The 12253-nt window shown below is 60.5% G+C and overlaps 1 non-coding gene across 1 annotated transcript; it reads right to left on the bottom strand.

The window, feature by feature from the left end:
* Positions 1–1665: 1665 nt before the first annotated feature.
* LOC142792967 (small subunit ribosomal RNA) lies at positions 1666–3480 on the bottom strand. Its single transcript, XR_012891343.1, has one exon. It is a non-coding gene; the product is annotated as a small subunit ribosomal RNA (ribosomal RNA).
* Between the last annotated feature and the right edge of the window lie 8773 nt (positions 3481–12253).

Raw genomic sequence — 12253 nt, 5'->3', positions numbered from 1 at the left:
CGGCCAAACAGTGGCCAAGAAGGGCGCTTTTCAGCGCACGCTTGGACTCCAAAACTCTGCCGCGCCTTTTTCGGCTGCCGCAAATCGAGCAAACGGTGTGTTTCGGACGGCGTTTCGCTTCCGCTACTTGCGAGTGCTTTCGTGGTCCACCCCTCTATAAATACTCGGGAGGCGTCGAAGCCGGTTCTCCAAGCCGGACCCGTAGGTATCGTTGTGTGCTCGCTCTCATTGGCCCGCCTAACCAGAAAATGCCTGCGGTACACCCATTTGGATAAGAGTGCACGCAGATGCGGGCCTCGACGGCTACACATTTCCTCGGGCGGCCGCCTCCCGGCCTCCGTGGAGCGCGGGATGCACGGTCCCATCGACAAGCCTCTCCCGTTTTTACCGTGGCGTCGCGGTTCACCACGGCGGGCGGGTCGGTCTCCTCCGCATAAAAAGGGGGACCCCCGCTTTTTGTTCCACGAAATCGCACAAGCTTTTTTCGCATCCACGGTTTGCCACCGCACACCAAAATGCCGATCCGGCTGCCTACTTTAGCCAACAGGTGGAGCCAGGCGCGCCGTACTTGCGCGGCACTTCCCACGTCCACCGAAGTCGGTGCCAAGGACCACTTTCGGCGCCGGAGCCGCGTACGAGCCTACTCGAGGCGGAAGAACGAAGCCAGCAAGGGCCTGGCCGCAAGTGCGTTCAATTGTCGGGACGTCCAAGTCCCTCGTTCTTCCGTGCTTCCTCTTTCGGCAAGTCGTTGCGGCACCTTCCCAAAGCGCGCAGACCCGCTAATCGCGACGAGCGCGACGTGGCCGTGCCGCCTTTCCCTCGGCAGCAAGCAAAACGCCTGGCAACGTCGACGCTCCCCTAACCGCGATCTCGCACCGTGTTTCGTGTGGCGAATTCAAAAGCCGGCCGGCGCTGCTGCAACCATTACGGTCGGTACGCATACGCCGCGGAGGGCGGGACGGTCATCGGAGCGTGCGGTTCCTCCATCGAGTACTGCGCACCTCGGCCGTCGCATCGCCGTGCCATGACCGGCCGCGCGTCAACGCGAACCGGTGCCAGCGAGATCCCTCGCCTGCAAGAACCGACCGGCAGCCTCCGTCACCCGAGGACGCGGAGGCGCTTGCCGCGGACGGCGGGACGGTATGCACTGGTGCACAGCGGACCCGTCACATCGCCAGTTCCTTGACCGACCGCCGACGCTTGTGCCGTTCCTCTCGTACTTGGCAGTCGCCGCGCGATTGTCGGGTCTCGTTCTTGCACGCTCGAACGGTCGGGAGGGCACTCGGCTGGCGTTTCGGGAACGCGCAGCCTCGCCTTCTACCGACGTAACCACGACTCGCCGTTCGCGCTCCGCCGCTCCTGTTTACAGTACTAGGCGGTCCCGCAGCGGTCGGGTCGCGCATTTCGAGCGCTTCGAGCCACGGTGCAGTGGCGGGTCGAAAGCCGACCTATGAGTGCGTTGCGCCGTTTGTACCCGCGTCCGCCACCTGGCCGACCGTCCAAGGTCGCGGTGTTGGCGTCCGCTGGGCGCAACAATTTGTCACGGGGTGCCGCTCCACATTCAGGCAGCCCCGTGGGGAAAAGCCGACCCCGCGTCCAAACGGGGTCAGCGGCAGAAAGTGTCGGGCGCAGACGCAGCTGAGGCGCTCACCCTTCACAATCCGTTAATGATCCTTCCGCAGGTTCACCTACGGAAACCTTGTTACGACTTTTACTTCCTCTAAATGATCAAGTTTGGTCATCTTTCCAACAGACCGGCGCAACCGAAAGGCCGCGCCGGACATCGGTCCGAAGACCTCACTAAATCATTCAATCGGTAGTAGCGACGGGCGGTGTGTACAAAGGGCAGGGACGTAATCAACGCGAGCTTATGACTCGCGCTTACTGGGAATTCCTCGTTCAAGGGGAACAATTGCAAGCCCCTATCCCAATCACGAAAGAAGTTCCACGGGTTACCCAGTCTTTTCAGACAGGGATAAAGACACGCTGCTTCCTTCAGTGTAGCGCGCGTGCGGCCCCGGACATCTAAGGGCATCACAGACCTGTTATTGCTCTGTTTCGTGCGGCTAGGAGCCGCTTGTCCCTCTAAGAAGGTTGTAAGGTGCTGGGAACCCCGCACCTATTTAATAGGCTAGAGTCTCGTTCGTTATCGGAATTAACCAGACAAATCGCTCCACCAACTAAGAACGGCCATGCACCACCATCCACCGAATCAAGAAAGAGCTCTCAATCTGTCAATCCTCCCAGTGTCCGGGCCGGGTAAGTTTTCCCGTGTTGAGTCAAATTAAGCCGCAGGCTCCACTCCTGGTGGTGCCCTTCCGTCAATTCCTTTAAGTTTCAGCTTTGCAACCATACTTCCCCCGGAACCCAAATACTTTGGTTTCCCGGAAGCTGCCCGCCGAGTCATTTGAGTAACTCAGGCGGATCGCTGGTTGGCATCGTTTATGGTCAGAACTAGGGCGGTATCTGATCGCCTTCGAACCTCTGACTTTCGTTCTTGATCAATGAAAACATTCTTGGCAAATGCTTTCGCAGTAGTTCGTCTTGCGACGGTCCAAGAATTTCACCTCTAGCGCCGCAATACGAATGCCCCCGTCCGTCCCTCTTAATCATTACCTCGTATTCCAAAAACCAACAGAACAGAAACGAGGTCTTGTTCTATTATTCCATGCAAGTTTATTCAGGCGACTCGCCTGCGTTGAGCACTCTAATTTTTTCAAAGTAAAAGCACCGGCCATCTCGAGGCACACAATGAAGTGCACCAAGAAAGAACCGGCATGATGTTCAGTCCGAGCCGTCGCATCGGGTAGATGCACTACTCGTCTGGAACTGAGATCCAACTACGAGCTTTTTAACCGCAGCAGCTTTAGTATACGCTATTGGAGCTGGAATTACCGCGGCTGCTGGCACCAGACTTGCCCTCCAATTGATCCTCGTTAAAGGATTTAGAGTGTACTCATTTCAATTACGGGGCCTCAAAAGAGTCCCGTATTGTTATTTTTCGTCACTACCTCCCCGTGCCGGGAGTGGGTAATTTGCGCGCCTGCTGCCTTCCTTGGATGTGGTAGCCGTTTCTCAGGCTCCCTCTCCGGAATCGAACCCTGATTCTCCGTTACCCGTAACAACCATGGTAAGCAAGTAACCTACCATCGAAAGTTGATAAGGCAGACACTTGAAAGAAACGTCGCCGGCTCGTGGCCATGCGATCAGCACAAAGTTATCCAGAGTCACCACACAATACGGGCCGAAACCCGATCGATCTTGGTCTAATAAAAGCACCCGTTACCCAAAGGGCTCCAGGCTCACTGCATGTATTAGCTCTAGAATTGCCACAGTTATCCAAGTAGGAAGAAACGATCTAAGGAACCATAACTGATTTAATGAGCCATTCGCGGTTTCGCCTTATTTCGGCATGTACTTAGACATGCATGGCTTAATCTTTGAGACAAGCATATGATTACTGGCAGGATCAACCAGGTAATCGTTCGACTGCGCGTCCGTCCTCGCCCTCGGCGGGCCGGACGCAGTCTGTGTGCGGCGGAGGCCACCTTCAGGCGCCCCAACACGCTTATTTTGCACTCCGAGATGACGGCGTTCGAGCTCGCTACGGCACAACCTTCCCGAAAGACGAGTGGGAGCCGTGCGGCAAGAAGCACGTTCATGCTCGCTCTTTTTCGTTGCATCGACTCGGTCGCGCCGTGCGGGTTGCCCAAGCCCGCTGCACTGTCGGTGGACCGGCCGGAACTAGCAACGGAGCCGAGACTGCAAAGCCGCCAGACGACGGGTCACGCCCGCGTCTTCGGCGCTTTCGCATCTGAATCGCCCGAGGACGACACGGAACACACCTCGATATCGTGGTAAAACGGCACCGTCCGACAACCAGCCCCTAACGCATCAAGCGGATGAGGCTGCAGACGACTGCCGTGGATTCCCCTGGAGCAGACCCGAGGACACGCTTGACGAGGCCGAAGCCCGCCGCATATCAGACACCCGGTCGCTTTCGCGTACGCCGCTCACGAGAACCCCCACATAATAGCAGCGATAAGTACCCAGACCTCCTTGGGCCCTAATACGAGCGTACTCGAGAAAATTTCACCGCGGGTGTGCCCCGAAACGTGTGGCATGTTGAGCGTGCCACAAGTCTACGTCGCTCTCAAACCCGCCGAGGTCGTAGAATTTGCGACCCTACTCACGAAATTCCCACCGAGGATACGGCCGCAAACGTACCGCACCTTGGGTAGGCCACGAGTTTGTGCAACACTACGCTGACGGCACAGCACCGAGGTCGTGCGCGCACGCACGGGAAAATTCCGCCGCGGTTTCTGCCGAAAACGTGAGGCACCACGACTCTCCGCAAGTTCGCGTCGACTGCGAAAGACCGAAGTCGTGAACGACGTGTCCGCTACTCGCCGCCGACACGCTGGACACCAAACGTACAACGACTCGACGGCGTCGTAGAGGCCCACGACGCGGTTTTCCTTAACGACGTCTCGGCGTGGCACCGACAGGTTAGAACGGCCGACCAACGTTCCCTGTCCGCCGTTCGGCTCAGTCGAAGGGCTCGGCGACTTCGGCAACGCTGCGAAGCCGCACGGTGACGCACGCCATGTCCCCATTTTTTTTTTTCTTTCTGCGTCTGCCGGGGTGCCCCTATAATAGCAGCGATAAGCACCCAGACCGCCGTGGGTCGCTCGCCCCGGCTGACGTGGTTTTTCGTACTCCTGCGGCGGTCGCCGTCAAGCACGTCCAAATACGCTACTTTCGTGGGCGCATTCACGCTCTTTCGCTTCGCCGGAGTGCCAGCACTCACTCTGCCAAAAACGGCGAACATCCGAGCGGCGGTTCCCACTTTTGCGTCGGCGTCGCAAACCCCGCCCCGGCAGACGAGGTTTGCCGTACTCGTGCGACGGTGGCCGGCGGGCACGTCGAAAGACGCCGATATCGTGCGCGAATTGGCGCACCTTGGCTTCACCGGAGTGCCGCCACTGACTCCTCCAAAAACGGCGAAGATCCGAGCGGCGCTTCCCACTTTCGCATCGGCGTCCCGAACTCCGCCCCGGCTGACGCGGTTTACCGTACTCGTGCGACGGTCGCCGGCGAGCACGTGGAAAGACGCCGATATCGTGCCCGAATCGGCTCCGTTCGGCTTCGCCGGAGTGCCAGCACTGGCTCGGCGAAAGACGACGAACATCCGAGCGACGGTTCTCACTATTGCGTACGCGTCGCAAACCCCGCCCCGGCAGACGCACTTTGCCGTACTCGTGCGACGGTCGCCGGCGAGCACGTAGAAAGACGCCGATATCGTGCCGGAATCGGCCCCGTTTGGCTTCGCCGGAGTGCCAGCACTCACTCGGCCACAAACGGCGAACATCCGAGCGGCGGTTCCCACTTAGCCGTCGGCGTCCCGAACTCCGCCCCGGCAGACGCGGTTGCCGAGCTCGTGCGACTAGCGACCGCGAAGCCGTCTCGCGACGCCGCTTTCGTGCGCGGCTCCCACTGCGACCTGGGTCACCCGAGGTCGACGAGCAAAAAAGAATGTCGAAAAAAATTTTTTTTTTTTTTTGCGTCTGCCGGGGTGCCCCTATAATAGCAGCGATAAGCACCCAGACCGCCATGGGTCGCTCGCCCCGGCTGACGTGGTTTTTCGTTTTCCTGCGGTGGTCGTCGTCAAGCACGTCCAAACACGCCACTTTCGTGGGCGCATTCGCGCTCTTTCGCTTCGCCGGAGTGCCAGCACTCACTCTGCCAAAAACGGCGAACATCCGAGCGGCGGTTCCCACTTTTGCGTCGGCGTCGCAAACCCCGCCCCGGCAGACGAGGTTTGCCGTACTCGTGCGACGGTGGCCGGCGGGCACGTCGAAAGACGCCGATATCGTGCGCGAATTGGCGCACCTTGGCTTCACCGGAGTGCCGCCACTGACTCCTCCAAAAACGGCGAAGATCCGAGCGGCGCTTCCCACTTTCGCATCGGCGTCCCGAACTCCGCCCCGGCTGACGCGGTTTACCGTACTCGTGCGACGGTCGCCGGCGAGCACGTGGAAAGACGCCGATATCGTGCCCGAATCGGCTCCGTTCGGCTTCGCCGGATTGCCAGCACTGGCTCGGCGAAAGACGACGAACATCCGAGCGACGGTTCTCACTATTGCGTACGCGTCGCAAACCCCGCCCCGGCAGACGCACTTTGCCGTACTCGTGCGACGGTCGCCGGCGAGCACGTAGAAAGACGCCGATATCGTGCCGGAATCGGCCCCGTTTGGCTTCGCCGGAGTGCCAGCACTCACTCGGCCACAAACGGCGAACATCCGAGCGGCGGTTCCCACTTAGCCGTCGGCGTCCCGAACTCCGCCCCGGCAGACGCGGTTGCCGAGCTCGTGCGACTAGCGACCGCGAAGCCGTCTCGCGACGCCGCTTTCGTGCGCGGCTCCCACTGCGACCTGGGTCACCCGAGGTCGACGAGCAAAAAAGAATGTCGAAAAAAATTTTTTTTTTTTTTTTGCGTCTGCCGGGGTGCCCCTATAATAGCAGCGATAAGCACCCAGACCGCCATGGGTCGCTCGCCCCGGCTGACGTGGTTTTTCGTTTTCCTGCGGTGGTCGTCGTCAAGCACGTCCAAACACGCCACTTTCGTGGGCGCATTCGCGCTCTTTCGCTTCGCCGGAGTGCCAGCACTCACTCTGCCAAAAACGGCGAACATCCTAGTGGCGGTTCCCACTTTTGCGTCGGCGTCGCCAACCCCGCCCCGGCATACGCGGTTTGCCGTACTCGTGCGGCGGTGGCCGGCGGGCACGTCGAAAGACACCGATATCGTGCGCGAGTCGATGCTTCTTGGTCTCGCAGGAGGGCCGCCACTCACTCCTGCAAAAACGGCGAAGATCCGAGCGGCGCTTCCCACTTTTTCGTCGGCGTCGCAAACCTCGCCCCGGCAGACGCGCTTTGCCGTACTCGTGCGACGGTCGCCGGCGAGCACGTCGAAATACGCCGATATCGTGCCCGAATCGGCCCCGTTTCGCTTCGCCGGAGTGCCAGCACTCGCTCGGCCAAAGACGACGAACATCCGAGCGACGGTTCCCACTATTGCGTACGCGTCGCGAACCCCGCCCCGGCAGACGCGGTTTGCCGTACTCGTGCGGCGGTGGCCGGCGGGCACGTCGAAAGACGCCGATATCGTGCACGAATTGGCGCTCCTTGGCTTCACCGGAGTGCCAGCACTCACTCGGCCAAAAACGGCGAACATCCGAGCAGCGGTACCCACTTAGCCGTCGGCATCCCGAACTCCGCGCCGGCTGACGCGGTTGCCGAGCTCGTGCGACTAGCGACCGCGAACGCGTCTCGCGACGCCGCTTTCGTGCGCGGCTCCCATTGCGACCTGGGTTACCCGAGCTCGACCAGCAAAAAAGAAGGTCGAAAATTTTTTTTTTTTTTTCTGCGTCTGCCGGGGTGCCCCTATAATAGCAGCGATAAGCACCCAGACCGCCGTGTGTCGCTCGCCCCGGCTGACGTGGTTTTTCGTACTCCTGCAGCGGTCGCCGTCACGCACGTCCAAATACGCCACTTTCGTGGGCGCATTCGCGCTCTTTCGCGTCGCCGGAGTGCCAGCACTCACTCTGCCAAAAACGGCCAACATCCGAGCGGCGGTTCCCACTTTTGCGTCGGCGTCGTAAACCCCGCCCCGGCAGACGCGGTTTGCCCTACTCGTGCGACGGTCGCCGGCGAGCGCGTCGAAAGACGCCGATATCGTGCGCTAATTGGCGCTCCCTGGCTTCTCCGGAGTGCCGCCACTCACTCCTCCAAAAACGGCGAAGATCCGAGCGGCGTTCTCCACTTTCGCATCGGCGTCCCGAACTCCGCCCGGGCTGACGCGGTTTACCGTACTCGTGCGACGGTCGCCGGCGGGCACGTCGAAAGACGCCGATATCGTGCCGTAATCGGCCCCGTTTGGCTTCGCCCGTGTGCCAGCACTCACTCGGCCAAAAACGGCGAACATCCGAGCAGCGTTTCCCACTTTCGCATCGGCGTCCCGAAGCCCGCCCCGGCAGACGCGGTTTGCCCTACTCGAGCGACGGTCGCCGGCGATCACGTCGAAAGGCGCCGAATTCGTGCACGAATCGATGCTTCTTGGTCTCGCAGGAGGGCCGCCACTCACTCCTGCAAAAACGGCGAAGATCCGAGTTGCGCTTCCCACTTTTTCGTCGGCGTCCCGAACTACGCCCCGGCTGACGCGGTTTACCGTACTCGTGCGACGGTCGCCGGCGGGCACTTCAAAATACGCCGATTTCGTGGGCGCATTCACGCTGTTTCGCTTCCCCGGAGTGCCAACACTCACTCTGCCGAAAGCGGCGATCATCCGAGCGGCGGTTCCCACTTTTGCGTCGGCTTCGCAAACGGCGCCCCGGCAGACGCGCTCGTGCGACGTACTCGTGCGACGGTCGCCGGCGAGCACGTCGAAAGACGCCGATATCGTGCTCGAATCGACCCCGTTTCGCTTCGCCGGAGTGCTGCCAGTCACGGCGCAGAAAACGGCGAACAAGTGTTTTTTTTTTTTTTTTTTCCTAGAATTTGTGTTATAGAAGGCACATTTGATATCGGACGATAATTTTCAACTTTATCACGCGCACCGATTTTCGTGTAGAGGTTTGCAAGTTTATGGGAATTTCTCCACTTGGAATAATGCGATTTAGTAGTACTACGAGAACTTCATGGATGTACTCAAGGGTACGGGGCAAGTCAGTTACGTCAACACCTGCAGATTTTTTACACTTCAAACTGAAAATTGTTGGTTGTGAGTCCTCGTGTGATATTAAAGGCCGATTCGCTAACACATAGAACAAAGAAAGAAAGGAAGAAAAAACGCCCGCGCTCGCTCAAGAAACCTGGGTTCGCAACAAGTGGCAACAACAAGCAACCGAGCGAGTGCGCCAAAACCCGTGGCGGCCGAACAAACGCGAAGTCCCAACCGCGTCAGCCGGGGCGGCACGGGACAGGAAAAATCACTTCAGCCGGGGCGGCGGGGCACCGAATAAACCTCGTCACCTCGTCGCAGGATAAAAGAGGAAACAAAAAGTCTAAACAGCGTCTGCTGGAGCGAATGCGTAATAAAACAACAACAACAACAAAAAAAAAAAACACCCGCGCTCAAGAAGTCTGCAATCACCACAAAAGGCGACTGTGACCGAGCAGCGTCAGCCGGGGCCGTGCGGAAACGGAAAAACCGCGACTACCGGGGCGTCGAGGCACCGAAAAATCCACTTCAGCCGCGGCGAAAAAAAAAAACAAAAAGAAAGACGGAGGGGGGGGGGGAACCACGTCTGCCGGGGCGAAGGAAAAAAAAAAAACGCGTCTGCCGGGGCGAGCCCGGGTGCGGCACCACCGGGAAAACTGTGGCAAACAGACATGGCGATCGAGTGAGTGGGCCGCCAGCCAGGCTCAGCCAAAAAGTGCAAAGTCCGAACTGCGTCAGCCGGGGCGGCAAAAACCACGTCAGCCGGGGCGGCGCAAAAAACCGCGTCTGCCGGGGCGGCACGAAACCGCGTCAGCCGGGGCGGCGCGAAAACTGCGTCAGCCGGGGCGAAAGAAAAAAAAAAAAAAAACGCGTCTGCCGGGGCGAGCCCGGGTGCGGCACCACCGGGAAAACTGTGGCAAACAGACATGGCGATCGAGTGAGTGGGCCGCCAGCCAGGCACAGCCGAAAAGTGCAAAGTCCGAACCGTGTCAGCCGGGGCGGCAAAAAACCGCGTCAGCCGGGGCGGCGCAAAAAACCGCGTCTGCCGGGGCAGCACGAAACCGCGTCAGCCGGGGCGGCGCGAAAACTGCGTCAGCCGGGGCGAGCCCGGGTGCGGCACCACCGGGAAAACTGTGGCAAACAGACATGGCGATCGAGTGAGTGGGCCGCCAGCCAGGCTCAGCCAAAAAGTGCCAAGTCCGAACTGCGTCAGCCGGGGCGGCAAAAAACCGCGTCAGCCGGGGCGGCGCAAAAAACCGCGTCTGCCGGGGCGGCGCGAAAACCGCGTCTGCCGGGGCGGCGCGAAAACTGCGTCAGCCGGGGCGAAAGAAAAAAAAAAACGCGTCTGCCGGGGCGAGCCCGGGTGCGGCACCACCGGGAAAACTGTGGCAAACAGACATGGCGATCGAGTGAGTGGGCCGCCAGCAAGGCTCAGCCAAAAAGTGCTAAGTCCGAACTGCGTCAGCTGGGGCGGCAAAAAACCGCGTCTGCCGGGGCGGCACGAAACCGCGTCAGCCGGGGCGGCGCGAAAACCGCGTCTGCCGGGGCGGCACGAAACCGCGTCAGCCGGGGCGGCGCGAAAACTGCGTCAGCCGGGGCGAGCCCGGGTGCGGCACCACCGGGAAAACTGTGGCAAACAGACATGGCGATCGAGTGAGTGGGCCGCCAGCCAGGCACAGCCGAAAAGTGCTAAGTCCGAACTGCGTCAGCCGGGGCGGCAAAAACCGCGTCAGCCGGGGCGGCGCGAAAACCGCGTCTGCCGGGGCGGCACGAAACCGCGTCAGCCGGGGCGGCGCGAAAACTGCGTCAGCCGGGGCGAGCCCGGGTGCGGCACCACCGGGAAAACTGTGGCTAACAGACATGGCGATCGAGTGAGTGGGCCACCAGCCAGGCTCAGCCAAAAAGTGCTAAGTCCGAACTGCGTCAGCCGGGGCGGCAAAAACCGCGTCAGCCGGGGCGGCGCAAAAAACCGCGTCTGCCGGGGCGGCACGAAACCGCGTCAGCCGGGGCGGCGCGAAAACTGCGTCAGCCGGGGCGAAAGAAAAAAAAAAAACGCGTCTGCCGGGGCGAGCCCGGGTGCGGCACCACCGGGAAAACTGTGGCAAACAGACATGGCGATCGAGTGAGTGGGCCGCCAGCCAGGCACAGCCGAAAAGTGCCAAGTCCGAACTGCGTCAGCCGGGGCGGCAAAAAACCGCGTCAGCCGGGGCGGCGCAAAAAACCGCGTCTGCCGGGGCGGCACGAAACCGCGTCAGCCGGGGCGGCGCGAAAACTGCGTCAGCCGGGGCGAGCCCGGGTGCGGCACCACCGGGAAAACTGTGGCAAACAGACATGGCGATCGAGTGAGTGGGCCGCCAGCCAGGCTCAGCCAAAAAGTGCCAAGTCCGAACTGCGTCAGCCGGGGCGGCGCAAAAAACCGCGTCTGCCGGGGCGGCGCGAAAACCGCGTCTGCCGGGGCGGCGCGAAAACTGCGTCAGCCGGGGCGAAAGAAAAAAAAAACGCGTCTGCCGGGGCGGCAAAAAACCGCGTCTGCCGGGGCGGCACGAAACCGCGTCAGCCGGGGCGGCGCGAAAACCGCGTCTGCCGGGGCGGCACGAAACCGCGTCAGCCGGGGCGAGCCCGGGTGCGGCACCACCGGGAAAACTGTGGCAAACAGACATGGCGATCGAGTGAGTGGGCCGCCAGCCAGGCACAGCCGAAAAGTGCTAAGTCCGAACTGCGTCAGCCGGGGCGGCAAAAACCGCGTCAGCCGGGGCGGCGCAAAAACCGCGTCTGCCGGGGCGAATGCAAAAAAAACAAAGAAAAAAGCCCGCGCTTAATCAAAAGAAAACAAAGAAAAAAGCTTGCGCTTAATCAAAAGAAAACAAACAAAAAAAGTTCGCGCTTAAGCCTGGCGGTGGAACCACCGGGGCAAACAGACCTGGCGATCGAGTGAGTGGGCCGCCAGCCGGGGTGAGCCAAAAAGTGCAAAGTCGGAACCGCGTCAGCCGGGGCGGCGCGAAAACCGCGTCAGCCGGGGCGGCGCAAAAACTGCGTCAGCCGGGGCGGCACGGAAAAACGAAAACCGCGTCAGCCGGGGCGGCACGGAAAAACGAAAACCACGTCAGCCGGGGCGACATCAAAATGAGGAAAAAAAAAAAAACTGCCTTAGGACACCTGCGTACACTTTCATGCGTTTGGGCATATCTCTCTGTAACACGCGCGCCCCTCGTTACGCGCGGCACTCTGTTTTCTCCGACACCCATATTTCGGCGGCATGTGGCACGCGCGCCCGTCCCTACGCACGGCACACCGCAGTGCTTTCTCGATATTTTTCTTTTCCTCCAACACCGTCATCTATAGGCTTTTAGTGACCTGTTGCTCGTGGCAAAAGTTCGCTAGCTCTGACACCTCTTGCATGCGCACCGTTTTTGCGCACGGTGCTATGCCGCAAAGCACGGCAGTCGCATGCGTTTCTCTCAGGCACCTCTTTTTTGACACAACGCTGTGGTGCTTAGAAACACACCCGCCGCTTTTGCGCACAGAACTCCACCG

The sequence above is a fragment of the Rhipicephalus microplus genome, unplaced genomic scaffold, assembly GCF_043290135.1.
Source record: "Rhipicephalus microplus isolate Deutch F79 unplaced genomic scaffold, USDA_Rmic scaffold_265, whole genome shotgun sequence".
Lineage (NCBI taxonomy): Eukaryota > Metazoa > Arthropoda > Arachnida > Ixodida > Ixodidae > Rhipicephalus > Rhipicephalus microplus.
The sequence above is the reverse complement of the archived record's forward strand: the minus strand, read 5'-3'. Positions and strand labels throughout refer to the sequence as shown.